Genomic DNA, 19,779 nt, shown 5'->3' with positions numbered 1-19,779 from the left:
AATTTTTTCCCGCCTGCCGATAGCGTCAGTCGCTGGGAAGCAGCATTTGAGTGAGGCGGTGCGCACTGCTCTCGTCGGTTTTTTATTGCAAGGAAAATGGCGGAGTGACAGGAGCAGCGCTACTCCATCGAATTTTGCCATGAACTGAGAGACAGCCAAGTGGAAACCATTCGGAATATTCAGACGGCTTTCGGTGAAGATGCTATGAGTAGCACACAGATTAAGCAGTGGTACAATTGATTTAAAGATGGCCGCACATCGGTGGAGAGCGAGCCACACTCCGGTCGGCCATCAACATGCCGAAATGACCAGGTCATTGCCGAACTGAACGCTGTGGTGATGCGGGACCATCGCGTGACTATCCGAGAAATTGAGGAAGAGGTGGACATGAGCAATTTTTCCGCACATTCCATTATCACCGAAGATTTGGCCATGGAGAGAGTTGCGGCGAAATTCGTGCCGAAGCTGCTCACGGTGGAGCAAAAGCAGCTTCGTGTTGAAGTCTCACAGGACATGCTGGATTCCGCAAACAGTGGCCCCGATTTAATCAACATCATAATAACTGGTGACGAGTCTTGGGTGTACAGGTACGACCCGGAAACCAGATCCCAGTCGTCACAGTGGAAGCATTCCACGTCACCAAGACTTCAGAAGGCCCGCCAAGTGCGCAGCAATGTGAAAGTGATGCTGACTGCTTTCTTTGGCACCCTCTGTGTGGCAGACCACGAGTACGCACTCCACAGGGTCAAACAATGACCAAAGAGTGCTACAGGGATGTCCTTTGTTGCCTACGTGATGCTGTGAGGCCCAAGAACCCGGAGTTGAGGTCAACAGGAAAGTGGCGCTTCCATCACGACAATGCTCCCGCACATTCCTCGCACTTGATTCAGACTTTTTTGGCGAAAAACCAGACTCCTGTAGTTCAACACACTCCTTACTCTCCTGATATGGCCCCTGCGATTTCTGGCTGGTTCCCAACATCAAAAGGCCATTGAAAGGAGCGCGATTTCAGACAAGGAAGAACATTATGGCTGCAACGACAGCTGAGCTAAACTCCATTCCGAAAGGGGTCTTTTCGGAATACTTCCCAAAATGGCAGCACCGCTGGGAGAAGTGTGTGGAGTCCCAAGTACACTACTTTGAAGGTGACTAGGTTTGGAACGCTCCAGTTATGCAAGTTTTTTTTCTACAGCCAAAGGTCGGATACTTTTCTAACAGACCACGTATCTCAACAAACGGTACAATCTGTGCCGTATTTCCCTCTCTGGTAAAAAAAAAAAAAAATAGCCTGTCGAGTCAGCTTTCACTTGCAAAGTGGGCCCTCAACTTGTTAACCTCCCTGTCTTCCCTTCTCTTCATTATCTCTCTCTCACACACGCATCTATGTATAAACAACGCACTGGTTACGAGTAGTCACAAGGGAAAAAAAAAAAACTGCCGCACGAAATTAACCCGCCTGGATAGGGCGCGCACAGAACAGTGCAGCTCACAGAGCCGTCGTTAACGCTGACGAGGTTAATCTAGCGCAAACCGCACAGACCCGCTAATAGCAGTAGTTGCAGAAAAAGAAAAAGAAGTACAGCAGAACACGTGTAAGAAAAAAAAAATGAGAAAGAGCGAGCGAAAGCTAAGGAAAAAAAAAAAAAGCTAACGACCTGAAGACGCCGAGAGGTGTGCGGAGTAGGCCGTAAGTATATTCTCCAAATAACCCAGGCCCCTTCAGAGGGCCGTTCCCGAAGACACGATCAACTTACAAAGCTGAAAGAGGGCGCTGTGGGAGCGCGAAACTCAGCGTCGTTGCAGCGACTAAATAACGAAAAAGAAAGGCGTCCACCGAACAAAAGCCAGTTGCTCGGCGCACGAGCTGTACGCACGAGGACGCCAACCACAGGCCGGCCTGACCCCGGCACAGGAGTGCTTTAATAAACGTGCGCAGAATACGCGACTCTTCTCGGCACCAGGGTGCACGCGTGCATCTTGTCCGCGGGATCCGGCGTGCTACAGGAAACAGAATTGCGCCCCCTCTAGCTTCACTAATGATGTACCTGGCCAGCAACGCTGCACGGGTGAAAGCGTGCACAAGAGAAACCGGTTTTCCTTTGTGAAGGCAACGAGAGAAACAGAAAGGAAGCGACGAGACAAGTTGCGCAAAGCTGCTATAGCAAGCGGGGTGGAACGTTAACACTAAAAGAACGCCGATAAAAACGAACAAAAAGTAGCAACCAGAGGGGAGGAGTACGGTGATCTGTGTTTTACGATCTTTTCGCTGCATAATCATTTATTGCGAACGCTGAGAAAAGTAAAACAAACGAGCAAATCAAGGAGGAATGCGCGGAGACGCATAGGGGGAATGTGACGACAGGATGTTTGCTGGAGGAGTAACCGAGGGAAGAAATATGGGTTTTTTTCGCACCCGGAAACTTTCCGCGACCTTCGCAGCAATTTGCTGCTTCTATCGTGCACACGGATTAACGACACCCATTAAAGTAGACGACTTAATGAAAACTGAAAATGCTAAACAGCTTGGCCTTCATGCATCCTGCCGTACGTAGCGTAGGGAAAAGCTTCATACACGAATTTCTTTGGAGGTGAAATTCTAGAGGCCCGTGTACTGTGCGATGTCAGTGCACGTAAAAGAACCCCAGGTGGTCAAAATTTCCGGAGCCCTCCACTACGGCGTCTCTCATAGCCTTAGTCGCTTTGGGACGTTAACCCCATAAACAAACAAACAAACAAACAAACAAACAAACAAGTTGCCTTGGACCATGAAACCCAAGGGGCTGGTTCATACTCACTCATTTCAAGCCGTCTGTCTTATATACCAGGTGATCAGTTACACTTCATATTAATAACTGAGCTCTTTGCGTCACTGCAGAGACACTACAATCATCAGACATGCATGGACTTGTTTGCTTATGAAGTTTAACGCATACCAAAGTGATACGGGCTATGAAGGAAGTCGTAGTGGAGGGCTCCAGATAATTTCGACCACCTGAGGTTCTTTAACGTGCACTAACATCGCACAATATACGGACCTATTTTGCCTCCATAGAAACGCGACCGCGGCGGCCAGGATCGAACTCGCGTCTTTCGGTTTAGTAGCCTAGCACCATAACCACTGAGCCACCGACGCGGCTTCCATATGAACTTCTTATTGCGAATGGCGTTAAAGTGAATTGAAAAAAATCCTTTATTTCTCAAGCAGGGACAAACTGAAAAAAAAGCAGCGATACGCAGCTTGCAGGCCCGTTGTGCCCACAGTTCCGGCAGCAAGCACTGCGCAAGAACACAGGAAGGAGGAACAGACACACACAAACTTCAACAGTGAGAACAATTTCAACAAGCAGTACGCATGACCAAGATGCCACGGTTTATTTCATTGTTCAAGGAAATTAAGAAATAAAATTAGGGATTTTCTAGACGTGTTTTAGAGCATAACATTTTTGTCGTCGAGGGCATTAGGAGTACTGTTAATTCATAGGATATTGATTGAGTATAGTAATTAGTGCAGAAAAATGGTAATAACCGAGAAGTGTGCTGCTGTAGGTTAAAATAAAGAACGCAGAGGGTCATGTGAAGCATTTGGAAAAAAACAGCGCTTGTAACGAGAGCTTTTCGTGCATGCATAATAGCCGAAAGGCACCCACAACACCAAAACTAATAAAAAGATTATCTCTGTGTGAGTACTGTGGTACATTCGCTATTATCCTTATTTCTCGCTTCTGTGCCAGGGCTATTTTTTCGGTATTTTGTTTGGTTGTAGTACTCCAAATAATAAAACAGTGAGGGACAGACGGGAGTATAAAGATATAATATATTAAGAGTTCACTTTATTTGGTAGATCTGGCGTATAGCGACATATGATGTCATTTACCTTATTCATCTTGTTTCCAAACAACGCGCCACCATTAGTTCCGTATTTTTCTCCTGCAGTTTCACAACCTGCAAAAATAGAAAATCCACGTGCATATCTCCTCCACTTATCATCGCGTGTCTATGTCGCGCCGCCTCGGAACACTCCACACGACCTCGTGCAAGTGCTATCTCGGTCGCAGTTAGCGTGAACACGTGAGCGCCTGGCTTCGCGAGCTATCGGCGCATTCTAACGGAGCCGCCATAAACCAATGTACTATCGGAGACACAAGACTCCAGACCGCTTAAATAGCAATTTGGGCGTATTGCTGCAATGATTGCCGACGATCTCCTAATTTCACCGGCACACTTAAGAGAAGCTAATTCAAATTTAATCTCCACGAGTGTAGCCTAAAACAGCAAGCGGTTAACAAAGCTATGCCCATATTGGTTGCAGCTCACTCGTCCCGGAGACTTTTGTCCCTGATAGTACATCCGCATGCGCAGTGCGTGTCAGGCATGCAATGCGCATGTGTCCTGGTCCCTCACGGTTCCGTTAGGGTGCTCTGATAGTATAGGACAGGGCACGCGGTCCAGTGCTCACGCTAACTGCACATCTTAAGACAGTACGCGCACTTCGCCCTTTCTGTAGTACACTGAGCTGCTTCCTCGTCCGACATGACGTGTCTGCGGGAGCCACGTCATCGCCGCTCCCTCTTCTTTCCGCGTTGCGTGCAGAACCTCACGCGACGCGTCGCGAGACGGCATCGCGCAAACGAAACGCGGGCAAGGACAATCGTCCTCGAACGTCCGACGCTTTCCTAAAAACAGCCGCTGACAGAGAGAGAGAGAAAGAAAGGGAAAGGCAGAGAGTGGAGCTCTCTTCGGGGTGTATCAGATTGCGCGCGGCGCGTCTGCCGTTACGGAAGCTGTTCGGCAGAGCTCGCGTTCGGCCGTGCGCCTAACCCGAGGCGTGATTTATTGCGATGCAGCTAGTGGCGCTGTTGCCGAGGTCGGTCGCTGCTTCTGAATGATCGCGGCTACTGCCGCCATCCGATCCTCGGCATACACCAAGACAGGAGTCCCAAACACGGACCCCTCCGGTTCACTCGGCCGCATGCAGCCAGCTAGCTCTAAACATTTCAACCTTTAGTCCTGAAGCACCCCGTCAGTGACATCTAAATTTCTTTCATATTCGTGTAGCACCTCTTAATTGCTGTCAACGGGTTGACTATGGCCGGTTCTCCATCATGTTTCACTTGCAAGTTGGCGGCTACAGATATTTTGTGGTGACCGGGTGTGTTCCCATTTAGCATTCGCTACAACCAAGGCAGCAAATATTTAAAGTTGTCAAAAGCGGCATGAGCCGCAGTGCGCTTGGCTATTTTCTTCTCTCTCTCCGCACCCCTTTCTCCTTCTCCGGTTACTGGCCCGAGGGAAACAAAATGTGCAAATGCGGCCCATTAGAAGAAATGAGGAGACATGTGCTCTGAAACACCGTCTTCTAGGAGTGCAAGCCAAACACTGCGCGTACTGCACATATGCAGGTACAAGAAACACACACAAAAAACAGTCTGATCCTTACGTGCCAAAGCAACACTGCAGCTATGATGCACGTTAATGAACCCGTTAAAAAGCTGTTAAAGGAACTACCATCGGTTCTTTAATACCACCCAGCCCAAGGGCATCTTTTGCGTAACGCCTTCATCGAAATGGAGCCTCCACGACAGTGGCTCGATACGCCACCAAAGGCTCGGTCGAACGCCGCAGCCACCGAGTCATTGGGATTGGTTGGGGTTGTGGGTTTCTACGTGGACACAGGCCACCACCCACCGCGGGTTCGAGCTTCGCGCGAGCCAAGGGCCCCGATCAGCCGTCACCACACACCACTGGGACACCGATGCGGCGCACTCAACCTCCGCTCGGAGGAGAGCGATTCGCCGCAAAGAAATAGGCCTCCAAGTTCACAAAGGAGACGTTTATTCACGTCGTCCTTCAGCAGTACACACACACTCAATCGTCACCCCGTCCCGGGGGCGCGCGAGGAGCAAGGCTCCGCTGCGCGCACGAAGCGACTCGAGTAATGCGCACCGCTAGCACGCCGCTGCAGGAGAATGTCCCCGCGGCAGTGCTGTGATCTCTCTCTCGTGTCGACCGTTGGGCCGGTTGCGAGAGAGAGTGGGCATCAACGCAAGGTACGCCTGTCAGAGGTCGCTGGACCCCGCTGGACAGGCTCGAGCCGCTGCAGGTCGGAGGACACGTGCGGGCGAGCTCGAGTAAGCACTGGTCCGAGCGGCAAAGGCCGGCAGGGACAAACAGTAACGTACGCACCTTACGCTGTCTCGGAGGGATCTCTCTCTCGCTGGGCCCCGCTCGGACGGTCGCGCAGTGCGCGGCCGCCCAGAGCGGGTCCCGGATTTCCCGCCAAAAGGCGCCAATGGCAAAGGCCGTTGGGGAGCCGGGGCGGAGCTGTGGCTAAATGACAGTGATTAGTCACCCAGCCGCCTCTCCACCGCCTGAGGCGGGAGCAAGGGAAAGAGGAGAAACAACGCGGGAGGCCGGCTAGCCGCGCAAAGGCGACGGCGGAAAGCCAGATTCCCACAGGGTATAAAAAGGGCCAACAGTTACGGACCCAGTACAGAAACCATGCTACACATTGCAAATGCACAGCGCTGATCACACTGTCGTATTTCCGGCGACGGTGAGAGTTGCAGCACCAAGAAGAAAGAACGAGGGGCACTTGCGGCTCGCAAGCGGACTTCCGGTGACCACACGGTGAAGCTATAGAGGTGAAATGGCGGACCTTTCAAGCTGCACATCTACGTAGAATTTAGCGACGTCTCCAGTGTGCGCATGCAAATGCACCTACGGAGTGTAGACACTTGCAATGCGCTGTTATCGCTGTCTCTTGGTATTTAAACCACTCAGTAATCAGGCCTTGCCTCACGGGGTATATTACAAGCGAAAATGTACGCGATGGTGGTTTAAAAACGTTGGCTCGAGACATTTCAGTTCTACCCGCAGACCAATCCCTAGCATCAAAATGTGTTACAAGGATGGAACAAACGAAGCGTCGTCATTATCGAATTTCATGCGGCTTGCGATGAACGTAAGTGGCTTTCTACAATACTAATTTACATGTCAGTAACTGGCTTGCAGAACTAGGCATTATTCGGCTAACTTCTCCAAATTAAGTTGGATTAATAGTGGAACTCTGTTTAGGTACATGTCCCGAAGCTTACAGATTACAAGAAACACTGCTGCGAAAACGGTCTGAATTGCATTAAGCCTGATTACAGGGCGGTAGCTTGAAATCTTTCCTCATGATAATGGTGCGTCTATAGAGACCAGTGAGGACACCGAGCTTCCAGTCACTTCTTACTGCACAACATCGGCGCCGAAAGAGATTGCTCACTCGAAAAAAAAAAAGCGATCAAATGCACCTCTCACTATTCCATTATTGCAAAACTGACAACGCTCAGCGTGCGCATCATTAATGACAGAAAGGAAGCACCGCGGAAGTAGCGTGCCAGGTCAGAAGCCGTGGGCCGCCTATTGGTCAAAGAAGAACGAACGACAGAAAAGATGAGAGGCATGATTCACAGATCCACGAAATGGACACACAGATTGACCTCGCGACCTATGATATAGCACTCGTACATTTAGTGCGTCACACGGCAACCATCACGAATGCGCGTACACGAACGAAGCCGCAAAGCGCGCAAGAACAATCAACACGACGAAAACGTTACGCCGCGATTACGTCACGCAAATCGAAGGAGCGCGGTCCGTAACTGGACGCTGGGAAACCCGCGCTATACGTTACGCTGAAAAACTCGCCGCGGCTCGCTCACGTGGCGCGCGGTGTATACGCAACACGGCGCTGGCGAAGCAGGTCGTCGTCAGCGTGGAGATGAGAAGAATAATCAATGCCGCGGTCGCCAGGCCCGGGGTCCCCTTGCCGGGCCACACCCCTCATCGACCCCCCCACCGCCCCACTCAGACGACCGTCGCCGTGTGACCCGGCGGCGGGGTTATCCAGACACGCGTACGTGAGCGCAGCGCGTTTGTTTCCGGTCGCTCGAGCGTGCGGCTTCGGCGCTTGTCGCTCTGACGAGGCAGAGCGGAGACGAAGCTTTGTCTCTCGTCCTCAGTCATTTTCTGGACAGTGGAACGCTAACTACAATCATAACCATAAGACAGCAAAATAAATGCTCGTTTTTTTATTTTTATTTTTACTTCCGTAACAAATCTTGTGAGCAGCTCTTGCGTTAGGACTCTCTTCAGCTGTAGTGTACGGTCTCAGTACGCATACAACGGAGGGCCAGGCGGCTTAGCAGCTACCGTAGGTAACCACGTCTTACTGAAATGAACACTAAAGGAACAATTATCGTTATTAGTCAGAATAAATTGTATGACTTTTCTGGATATGTTGATGTTTGTACGGCAGCCAACGATGCATTTATTACTGGGAAAATTGGATTTAAAGTGTTTCCCACAGCTTCAACTGAGACTCGTGACGTCAAGACAGAATAGGACTTCGTGGTCACCGTTAGGAAGTGAATGGCGCTATAGCGCAGCCTCCGTGATCAGGGCGCCAGAGGCTGTCAGAGGCATTGCATCTTGCTTGCGAAAGCAGCCAGTGATGGCGACACCTGTATTTCATTTCTTGTTGCCTTCCAGCTTAAAAAAGCCCGCGTTTACAATGAAAGCAGCCTCTTTGTCATTAGAACGCGGCAAACTGCAGATAAAAGTCAACGTCAATTTGTCATCTATGTCCCTTGAAGACAGCAGCAGGTCCACGACTGCTAATCGCTCTCACAACAACTTGGCTGCATCGGTGTAACTGATTGCGAACGCAAAACTTGCTCCGTAATTTCATTGGAAAAAAAAAAAAATAACGGTGAGAGCGTTATATCCAGGAAAGCAACGTAACTGATGGTAGTAAAGCGAAAACGAATTAGAGCTGCGAGGACGTCAGGAACTGTCTCGTCTAAGAGAAGAAGCAAGAGGGAAGGGAATAATCAGCGCCTGTTAGGAAGCCATCTTTCTCGCCAGACAGTACGAGCAGTACAAAAAAGAACGAGTTCAGGTGCATAAACCAGTGTCGGAGGAGGCATAACAACAAGCCAGACTGTTCTAAAAAACATATAGAGCACGCCTAAGAAAGACAGGAAGAAAGAAAAGAAGGAAAAGGAGCACGAAAGAAGAGAGGAAGAAGGAAGAGGGGTAGAAAGAAGAAAAATAGATCGAGCTCAAAAGAGGTGGAGCCAAAAGATCCGGTTCGTTCCCCTTTGAATCGCACGGCACTACCAACCCCCCCCCACCCCCCCCCCCCCCCCCCCCGTTCCCACTAGAGTAACAGCAAAAGCAGGACAATGTGCTAGCGCGTCTAACGCGCTGGGCTAAGGCACCTCCGGTGCTTAGCATTAAAAAGAAGGGGTAGAATGAATGCGGGGTTCAAGAGTTGCGCCACCAAAGGGCTGTTCAACATTAGAGCTGCGGATTCTCAAAGTCACAAAAGAACGATCTAGGTTGGGTTCAGCAAGTCCCTGCCTGAAGCCGTGTGGCTGCTATCGCTAAGGGGTTATCGGTAGGATGAGACAAAGTCCAGTTGATAGCGCATCAGTTTACTTTGTCTGCGAGAACGACCACAACGCCAAGATTTATTCCAAGAAAAGCGCTGTCTTTTCACCCAGCTGCAGTCCAGTAACACCTGGATGAGAAGACTTTGGGGTGGCAGTGCGCTAATACGCAATGCGAACTTCAGGCAAGCACAACGTGAACTCAAAGAATGTGTTCCTCATTCTGTGCGCACAACAAGTTCACAGTATGAAAACCTGACTATGCGACTTGCAGTTGTCGTTAAATTTTCATCACAAGAGTAAAAGCAACTTGTTTCTTTCGGTGTGGCTGAAAATATATGGTGTACAGGAATCAACACGAAACTCCCGCTGAGTGTTCGAGCAACTACGCATCATGGCAGTCACAGGACTTGTGAAAAACACTGTCATTGACCAACGAGGCATGTTTGTACCTTCTCATAGTGTGCAAGATGCGCTAGGTCCTTTCCTCAACACAGAATTAACAATAGACTGCCATGAAGGCTTACAAGGCGCTGTTTTGTTTTTTGAGAGAGACTGCCCTGATTGACAGATTGTGACTGTTTCCCGTTCCTTCTCTCTTCCCTCTTTAACCGGAATCCTTTCTGGTTAACATCCCTGCCTTTCCCCTCTCTCTGTATCTATCTCTTTAATTATGAATTTACACCTATTTAAATATATATTTTCCTTCATTTTGTTCTACAGTGGTTTTCATCGCTTTGTATCTTGGGCCACTGGGTCATCTCTAGTGCAATAAACATTTACCCATCTCCGCAAGCACCAAAATACGTAAGCGCCAAATGCTTGGTGAAGGAGTGCGAAAATCAGCAGCTTCTTCCCAGAAGTCCCCACAAACCTGCTACGCACGCGAAAAAAAAAAAAAATATATGCCAGAGTCAGAACTGCCGCGTTCAAAATGATTACAAATTTGTATTTTTTCTTCTGGATTTCAACCCACCAGAGGTGCCTGCAGCATTCAAAAAATAATCCCTGCGGAACTGTCGGCCAAGAAAACCGACGAATACTGCACCCCTTTCCATTATGAAGAGGTTACGTTTGCTTTTAAAGAAATTGTCATTTAACATCACTGCTGCTATAATACTCTGCCTGATGGCACCGCAAGCATTCCTAAGGCACTACGAAAAATCAGCTCCAAGAAAGAGACCCCCAGCTGTAGTAAGAAACCCGGTATCTCAGAAAATATGCGAGGCCGAAAGGCGAACACACAGACCTCTTGACCTGCAATCATTACCACGAGTTGCAGAACACCGTATCAGGCTCTGCGTCTCGAGAAAGTGGCGCCTATCCAGGAGAATTCAATTGTGCTTACAGGCCTTATCTTTCAGCCTGAGATAAGACGAAAGAGGCAGTGTACTGACTACAGCTCTCCAAGATGCGCTACCCCCCCCCCCCCCCCTTCCTTTATTCTTATCCCTCCCAGGCACACGTGGCGTCGGACTTTACGACATGGGCCTTGAGAACATTTCGGCTGTAATGGAGAATCCTACGACAAGAAATGGCATCCCAGTGCGCACTAGGATGAACAGAATCGCATATATCGCGGAGATGTTTCTAGGATAAGACCTTGGCACATCCGACGCCGCCCGACAGTAAAACCAAGGAGGCAAACTTTCCACTCGTCTAAAGTGCATTGTACACGCTGATTCGAGCCAGTGGTGCACTGCTATGCGGTCGAGACGCCGACTGAACAACTCTGCCCTAACACTGACCAGCTCACTGCAAAATGTGAATCCGAATAGGGCATAAGGAGGGGCAATTTGAGAGGCACTAATCCTTGTCAGACATGCACACAAACGACTTGTCCGCGCGCCTAAAGCCTATTCACGTACCGGACAAACATATTATAGCTCCCTCCTCCACAGCAGCGTAGCGGTATAGGGACAACATACTATATACGAGCACCAACTTTTATGGGCGCACAGGAAACCTACATGTCATCCACGCACGTAGTGGTCCCGTGTTTCCTCCGACATTATGTAGAAAAAAAAAGTGACAGCGACCAGCGCTGCGGGATTCAAGCACTCAAAACTGTACAGCTGTAAGCCAGTTGGTAAGACATCGCTGACCCGAACAATTCTCCCCAACAACGCAGGGCGACAGAAGGAGACAACAATGTCGTACTAATAAGTGAACACTGAATACCGCCGCGGCTTTCATACATCAAGCGCACGTGGGCATCGGAAGTCAAGAACGAGACGAGGTTTTCATACATGAAGACATTGTAGACAACAAGGAGGTACCTAATCGTTACGACTCCCGTCATCATTTGTTGTTCAGGTTCTTCGGGTCGTTAAATCTTTGCTCTTAAGTTTACCTAAACCAAGTTAGCCAGCGAGCACCAGCAAGCATTCGTCATGCGGTCGCTGTCCCTAGCAACGCTAAATCATGACACTCGCACGCTTCTACAACCGCGAGAACATATCACTGTCACTGCGTAGTGTAGCGGTTTTGCTTGCTTCGCATCAACCTCTTTGGTTCTTGATGTACTATGACCGTCTCATTGTAATACTCAGCTATCGATAAGATTTCCCCCATTAAGGCCGTAACTGAGTGATAACATAGAGATAGAAATTAGTTGCGGCGCTTGTGCAGGCCAGAAGAAAATGGGGACAATTATAATCTACACTTACCTCAACGTTACTGACATCACCCTCGCCGTATATAAGAGGGAACAATGGGTTACGTGAACAATAAGCTACGTTACATGCATACCGGACACGCGAGACCCAGAGAATGCGGCTTGCAAGCACAATGCATTTCTGTGGACCAAAGACGCCGCACAGAGTTGTCATGTTTCGCCGCGGTCTGCACCTGATACCCAGTACTGCCGCTGAGGCGCGCTGGTACTACCTTTGATGGGAAAGAAGGCGACCGGACATCGGTGCGGAATATCGCTGCAGCGTCCTCTTTTGCAAGAACACTAATCCCGTAATAATTTTGTCCCGCGACCTTAGGATCAGCAGGATAGAGCCGAAGCTACTGAGACACCGCGGCGGGAAAGAGAAAACGATGTAAAGTTAGATTAAAACGCGTCTCAATGAAAGATCGAAAGCACAAAATAATTTCGTGTTTGAATAAAGCTAGGAAGAAACACTGCAAGGCATAGACATCTTTGGATAAGCTGTACAGCCTTCAACAAGCTTATCTGAGATTACGAACGACTGAAAACTAACGAAGGTAACGTGCGGCTATTGAGAATATTAACCACCAACCAGATAAACACCGGTGCGAGAACGCACACAATCGCGGCTGAAGCAGCATAATCGGCGTTAGACAAGCCGCGAGGCGGGTCTTTGATGTGCCTTATAACTTTTACGGTTTGACTGAAGGCATTATATATACTATCGCATTTCTAAAAATTGTTTCGCTTCTGCAAATGTGGTTTCACAAGCGCTGACACCTCAGGATTATCCCACTAGAAATTAGACGTAGGCACCATTATCCCGTCTGTGATTATCTGGCTGTTAATTTATGCTCGCCTGGTTGTACGGTGCCACCGGTCGTTCTTGGTCGTCGCCGCGTCATTTAAAGTTACAGCTTTTTCACGACTACACATACAGTTCATCCTCACAGTTCCCATGACGAACTACTTTGCCACCTTACATACCACGCGACAGAATGGAGAGAGTAAGATCTCCAGGCGATGACCTTGACTACGCACGGCCATTTCGCCATTCTGGAAGCACATACTCAGCGAATGGAATCTCATCGCAATGGCACGCCCTACGGGAAGCGTCTCACTTCCTTTTCCCGTTCTTGCTCACACGATCATCCTATCTAGGGTGACGTCGTCCTTTACGCGATCAGTGCCGTTGCTCGTGCACCATCTTATACAAACGGACAATGACGCGCCCTATATAAGGGGCAGAACACGCATGTTTGTTTTTTCCAAGGGCGCCTCCATTCACTTGCTTCCGGTTCAGTGACGCTACTCGGAAGGGAATTGCTTTTCCAAGCGCTGTCGCGTTTTGCGTTTGCACAAATACCTCACGAAGGCTCTTCTGTGAGGTCAGCACAAAGACAGAAGTGCACAAGGCCAGCGAAACACAGGCCAGAAGCAAGGAAGGTCAGAGGGTACACTGCGTTTTCCTGTCTTAAGTACCATTTCTTGCGTTGTGATTCCGAGAACTTCAAAGATCGTCCACTGTCGGCTTTCAGTGGACATTCAGACTTTGTCCATATCAACTGGCGACTTAATGACGACTTACAACAGGGATGGTATCATCCAGGGCATTTCCGAAACACATCGAGGAGGCAACGGTTTGTATATGCACAAATACGCAGACGACGCGTTACTTAAACGCGTTAGAATGACGGTGTGCAATAACGTGTGCTATATGTACGTACAGAGGGCAAAACGCATGCCTAGAACACGTTCTGAGCGTGTTTTGGGCTGAAAACGCGATAACTAGCGATAAGATTTGGTTAAAAATGGTCTGGATGTAAACACGTGCAGTTAAACTAGAATTTAATCGTCATTTTTTTGCCTTCTTGGTCGCAGTGGCTTTGGGAGCGGCGAAACACACAGTTTGGTTGTTCTAGGCATGTGTTTCGCCCTCTGTACGTGCTGTGCGTCACTTAATTCACTTTTGAAAACGTTACTTTCTCTTCTGAATGCGGAAAATGTTATGGCGCTCTTTTCCGCTTTTTGACAACATTTGCGTCGGTGGCCGCCCAGCAGTCACCTATTGGACAATGAACTCTCGTACAAGAGCGACGGGAATTCGGAGGTACGCCATTTCCCCGTTTCCAGAACAGACAGTTGGGATAGCTTGTATTATGGTATACCACGAGTTCCCCTGCAGCCCTAATCTCCGTAGCACTTGCGAATGAGCGTTCGCTTTTCCTGCCATTGCGTTCGCAAACCCTGTTTGTGAATTTATGCACATGCGGTTTGCGCGAGCTGCCCATGTGGCGGTCTCTTGTCGAGACATCTGCAAAAATCTGCCTCACACACAATGGCCTCTGCGGCGTTTGAACGAAGGACGCACAGAATAACGGCTACGCCCTGCAGCTGCAAACTCGACGCACAGCAGACGAGCACAACGCATGCGCTCGAAGTCGATGAGTTTGTCTGTAGGCTTCCGCTGTACACGCAAAAGGTTGTTCTGTAACATTTACTTCTTATTACAATCTCAGCTCATATTTACCTATCCCCGTGACAGTTTGGTGCAGTCTTGGCCAGACAAGTAACAATGGTTGAACTTGGAATGCCGCCCACATCAGAGTGTATGTGCCAGACGTCGCAATGTGCAAGGAACCTTGCAACGCGAGCGAAAGCTTCCGTGATAAACAAGGGGGAAATAACATGAAGAAAAGGCGATAAAGCAGTCGCTGCCACAGTTGAAAGCAAGGGAGAGACGACGCAGGTAATGGCATACGCACGATAGCGTTTGTACATCGCTGGCTGAGCAAACTCCACCGCTGCCAACTACTGTCATCAAACGCGAGGCTCTGTGTCCTTCATTTCGCCATCATGCGGGAAAGAACGTCGAGGTTCCATAGTGCAAGGACTGCTTGCCCACTGTACTTGTAGCTGCTGCCGCTGGCTAGCGCTCTGAGGCTCCTTACGCGTGTGTATTGCGAGTGATAGAGTACGATAATTTCGCCGGCGTAATTTATACAGCCTGTTAACGCTTAATTTATTATCTACAGTGGCGAGGCCCTTACAAAGACGTTCACTGACATTTAAATCACTTCTCGCTCGAACTGACTTTTCTGCGAGCGCTGACTACACATCAGCATGAAATACTGCACGGGAAAACGGTTTTGTGGAAAAGGTTAAACAGCACAAACGCTGCATTGTCGTGAACTTGAGTGTGTAATGGAATCCTGTCTGGCCGGGTGGGTACATTTGAAACAAAAACAGAGACGGCGACCAGTGATAAAGATCTTCCACGTTTCGGCTCCAAGCAGGTGCCTTGTTCACCATGAAAGTATCAGCAGATGTGGGTTGTTTTCAAATAGGCTTAGATTTCCCTCCTTTAGGTTCAACGTGAGTGATGTGGCCTGTATGATTAAAGATTCCAGATGCCGCAGTGATGCTATGCCATCTGTTGTTATCCGAGTTCAACGACGAAGCACACTTCCAGGACACGCCTGCGAGCAATTAGTAACGCTCACCGCGTAAGTGGAATGATGCTCTTATCGTGTAGAGGAAGAGAAGATCCTATCAGACCACCCTCTGCTCAGATCCCTGGTCCTCAAGACAGCGGTGCCATTAACAAGTCGTGTGAGAGCAGATTTTACGAGCGATAACTTCCTAAGCCATTCAGATATGAAGGAACAACATCTTCGCATCCAGTTGAGCATGATCGAGGTGTCCGTAACAGCACCGAAACGTCATTCTAACATTAGTTTACTCGACCCATGACGTAAACTGACAACCTAAATAACGCTTTGCGTTAAACAAGTTGGGCCCATTTGACGAACATCAGCCATTGAAACGCTCAACAATCTCTCTCTGTCATATCGGCTGAGAATCGGGTCGATTCCCGCTCGCAGAGAGCACAGCACGCCCCTATCATGCTTTCCGCACTTGGCCGCTCGGGAGAAGCCCTGTTGGCGGCCGTCGCTTATCGCAAGAGGCACCCTCACTTTATCTCTGACAGTTTTGTTACGCAGACAATCTTCCCGAGTACCTCCTTTATGTGAGCCGGATGCGTACACAAACCGCAAGCGGAGAAGCCGTCGCACTGACAGCTCCAGCTTTCGTGTCACGCCGACGGTCGTTTGTTCAGGAAATATAACTCCGACTTGCGAGCGTAAGTCGGGCTCTCCAGAATAACCTTTAGTTAATAGCATCCACAGGCGTTTACTCAATGCCATGCAGCGCACCCAACTTTATTTTTGCGCCGATACCAGAGTGACGGAAAATAATTGTACGCCTAACAATGAACATCACAATAATCAGTGAAAGAGAAAAAACTTCGTCAACCCAACCACATCCACTGCAGGAAAAATCCAATTAACCCTGCACTGCCCTACGTGCTGCAGCCCTACCCTCGCTAACTTCCAGTCCGCATCCGTCCGACTCACCGTCGCCAATACACTCGGAAAAACTTGCAGGCTTAAAAAGTGGAGCACGAAGCAATGTGACGGTACGCATGCCGCTGCACGCAGATAATTAAGCGCTTCCTAGCGGCGTCAGGCATTCTTAGGACGCACACACCTCCCAGGTGACGTTAGCTCTCGTCAGAGCGTCATGCGGCCGCGGCAGACAGCTGCCTGTAACAATAGGCTCGTCCTATTGATGGCGTGTCGCGACATCACGCGACTCGCACCACTCGGAGAGCATCGAAAATTCTTCTTAGATCGCTTCGCTTTGCTGGAAGGATATCCGAATGCATGCTGGAGCGAATTTTTGTGTCTGCAAAAGGACAGCGACCATCAATAATCAAAACAGATCGCAAGTGAGCGTGTCTTCTCTTTAATTCCTAAACCGCTGACTTTAAATGAAATACCGCACAGATTTTACTCCGTGCTTTTGATGCCGCGTTTCAGAGAAACTACGTCATCAACCTCGGATTGGATGGAAATTTTGCTGTCATTTAGTTTCTTGGAAGGAAAGCAAACAAGCGCCAAATGCTCGACGGCAGTGATTTTATCTGTATACGCGTCGCCTTCTGCACCACGATGCGGCTGAGATTGTGTCGACATCACTAGGGAGCGGCAAGAAGCCCGCCGCTGACGACAGTATAAGAAATGTTCTCAGGAGGCACACTAATGAGTCTGAATATTCTCAGAATATCGCGTCATTAGAACAAAGCAAGCGTAGTCCACGGCGGGCGCATAACTACTCCGAGATGCCTGAACGTCGGAGTAGTTAGGCGCTGACTTAACGCCCGCTTAACTTCAGCAGCACCTGTTTGCGGCATGCGTTTGCATTCGTCGCGCACGCACGGTTGCGCAATGGCGTTGGAATCGCTCTATCGGAAATTCGCAAGAACGAGAATTAACGCCCAGCAGATTGCAAACTTGGTCGAAGCTATAATTTGAAATGTCAGTTAAAGGATCAATCAAGAAGACAAGAGAGAGGAGCGAAAAATGAACGGAAAAGAAGATTTGTCTGGCAGTAGCAAGATGAATTATTCAGAGCGGTCAGGTTTAAGTGTGATCTTGGCTGCGGCAGGAAAGTGCGATCTTTGAAATGCATCTCCATACTGTTCATTGCCATCCGAACATTCTTCGATTGCGTCGCGTAAAGGTAAAACAAAGTTAATTGACATTCAATTGACCAATGGTAACAGCGCTCATTTCAGAGTGATTGCGGCGCGGTGTTGTATGAAGGATCCCGAGACGTATACGAACTTTCCTTCTTTCACGAATACGCGACCAGCTCGTGCTGCTGGGATTACTACAGCCATCGTGTAGGTTAAGGCAAACGCCAGGAGGGAGGAACTGGTCAGAGCGGATGAAGCTTCTCCGAAGAGTTGCATAAGCTGCCCATTTCTGACTGTAATCGGCGGATGCCCGAGTGCTCAGCCGACAAACAAGTCACACAGCTGCTTTCGAAATCGCAGAACGCTGCGCGAGGATTGATTGCTCTACCGGCGAGGAACGTTTGACGTAGCCTATACTAAAAAAAGCAAGCGAAAACGGAAAGCCGTCGTTAACGCCTTCCTTATCGTTGTACGGACTGTTCGTGTTTCTCCTGGGTGAGCTAAACACAGAAGGGGGCGTTAGCTCCTTGTCTGAGACGAAGGCGACTAATCTGACAAGATCGTCGCCACACACCAGCAGTCTGTTTGCCAGAACTTCAAGCCATTTGCCGCCCCCATTTTGTTCCTGAATAAAATAAAAAAGAACGGCAAAAATAGCCTCAAGCGACGCGCAACTACAGCGAGCGCGAAGTGACAGCTCATTGAAGAACGAACCTTAGGCGCGTGCTGTACGTGACTCTCGTCACACGGCAAAGCGAGTGTAGAAAACGAAGTCCGCCGACACCACTCACATGATCGGCTGCCAGAGGCTGTTGTTACTGGAACGTGTCCCATATCCAGGTCAGTCCGCGGCCGCCGACGCTGTTGTTGCATCGCCGTAGACGTCGGCGAAGAACGCCAGTTTCGCCGGCCGGCTTTTTCCTCCCGCGCCGCGAACACGTGGCTCGCGGCGCTACGTCGACGAAGGGGATCACGCAGGCGCTCACGATGCGCGTGCGAATTACAGTTTCACTACCAAAAATCGACAACAAGGAGAAGAAAAAAAAAGAACTAACGCGCAATATAAACACTCGCTGATAACACTTCGCTGGGGGCAGCAACCGGTGTTTGTTTTTCCTGCCTTTTTTCTGTTTTTTCCCTTTCACACGAGGGCGCCGAACTCGGCAGGCAGCGCTCCACAAACTCGCTCGCTTTGTAAGCCTCTAGCTGCACAGATGTCTCCGCGAGTTAGCGCAACTGTAGCGCTTTCGCCGACTCCTTTTCTCGTCGTCGCTGCGTCGGCCCGGCGCCCGGTTTCACCTGTTGCCTCCGCTAACGTCGCCGCGGTCACTGGAGAACTTGGAGAGGCGGGGATCCGTCAGCGAGGATTGCGGTTTCTCGGTACGGAGACGTCCTTCGGTGGTCCGACGGCTTCGGTGATGACGAAGAAAGTCAGTCGTGGTGCAACAAGGTACCGCCGCCACCAACACCTACTACACCGCTGCGGCCGGGCCGGACTAACCCACGCGAGGAAAAAAGCGATTCTGAAGTTGGCTCTGGCCGCGTGCGCGGCGTGGCGGAGAGGGTGAGCGCGGGGAGAGCGTATACGTCGACGACGCAGCCGCCGCCGCTGCCGCCCGATCGGATTGAGAGCGGCGCAGAAGCAGGGCTTCGGTCGGGACGGCTGGGAAGAGGAGAAAGAGAAGAGGTCGCTCCTCCTCTCCGCGCGTTTCTTCGCGTGCGCTCGCGCTGTTCCTCTCTTGCTGCCTGCTTCATATTTTTCGTCATAGCCCAGCTTCTCTCTCCCGCCGCTTTTCTTCCCTCCTCTGCGTTTTCCTTTGATAATCTGTGCAACGTCGGGCAGGTCTTTCCCGGCGCCCCGCGACGTCGTCGTTCTCCGACGTACCGAAAAAAGAAGCAGAGTGAGCGCACGGGGTGGAAGAGAACGAAAGACGGGCGCGGCAAGAAGCACGGGGCGTTTTGTTTAGAACAGGGCACGGCGGTCGGAGAGGTGTATCTCGTCGTCGCAATGACGTCGCCTGTCACGTGGCGCGAGGCTATTCTCAAGAGGCGGCGGGGAGAGCTACGATGTGGTAGTGAGAGGGAGCGGCTTTTGGGCTGGGACGCGTCCCGTAAGGCTCTCACGCTGGCAGACAGGCGAC

The 19,779-nt window shown here is 49.9% G+C and overlaps 1 protein-coding gene across 1 annotated transcript in view; it reads right to left on the bottom strand.

Moving 5' to 3' along the window:
* The window catches only part of LOC149372742 (solute carrier organic anion transporter family member 4A1-like), an 80,601-nt gene extending 61,290 nt beyond the window's left edge, over positions 1–19,311 (bottom strand). The window contains exon 1 of the mRNA XM_089567280.1: positions 18,430–19,311. The gene's annotated coding sequence lies outside the window, so the exon portion shown is untranslated. The remainder of the gene's footprint in view (positions 1–18,429) is intronic.
* Positions 19,312–19,779: the final 468 nt, after the last annotated feature.

Source organism: Amblyomma mixtum, chromosome 1, assembly GCF_055824585.1.
Source record: "Amblyomma mixtum isolate Tamu chromosome 1, ASM5582458v1, whole genome shotgun sequence".
In the NCBI taxonomy this organism is placed as follows: domain Eukaryota; kingdom Metazoa; phylum Arthropoda; class Arachnida; order Ixodida; family Ixodidae; genus Amblyomma; species Amblyomma mixtum.
The sequence above is the reverse complement of the archived record's forward strand: the minus strand, read 5'-3'. Positions and strand labels throughout refer to the sequence as shown.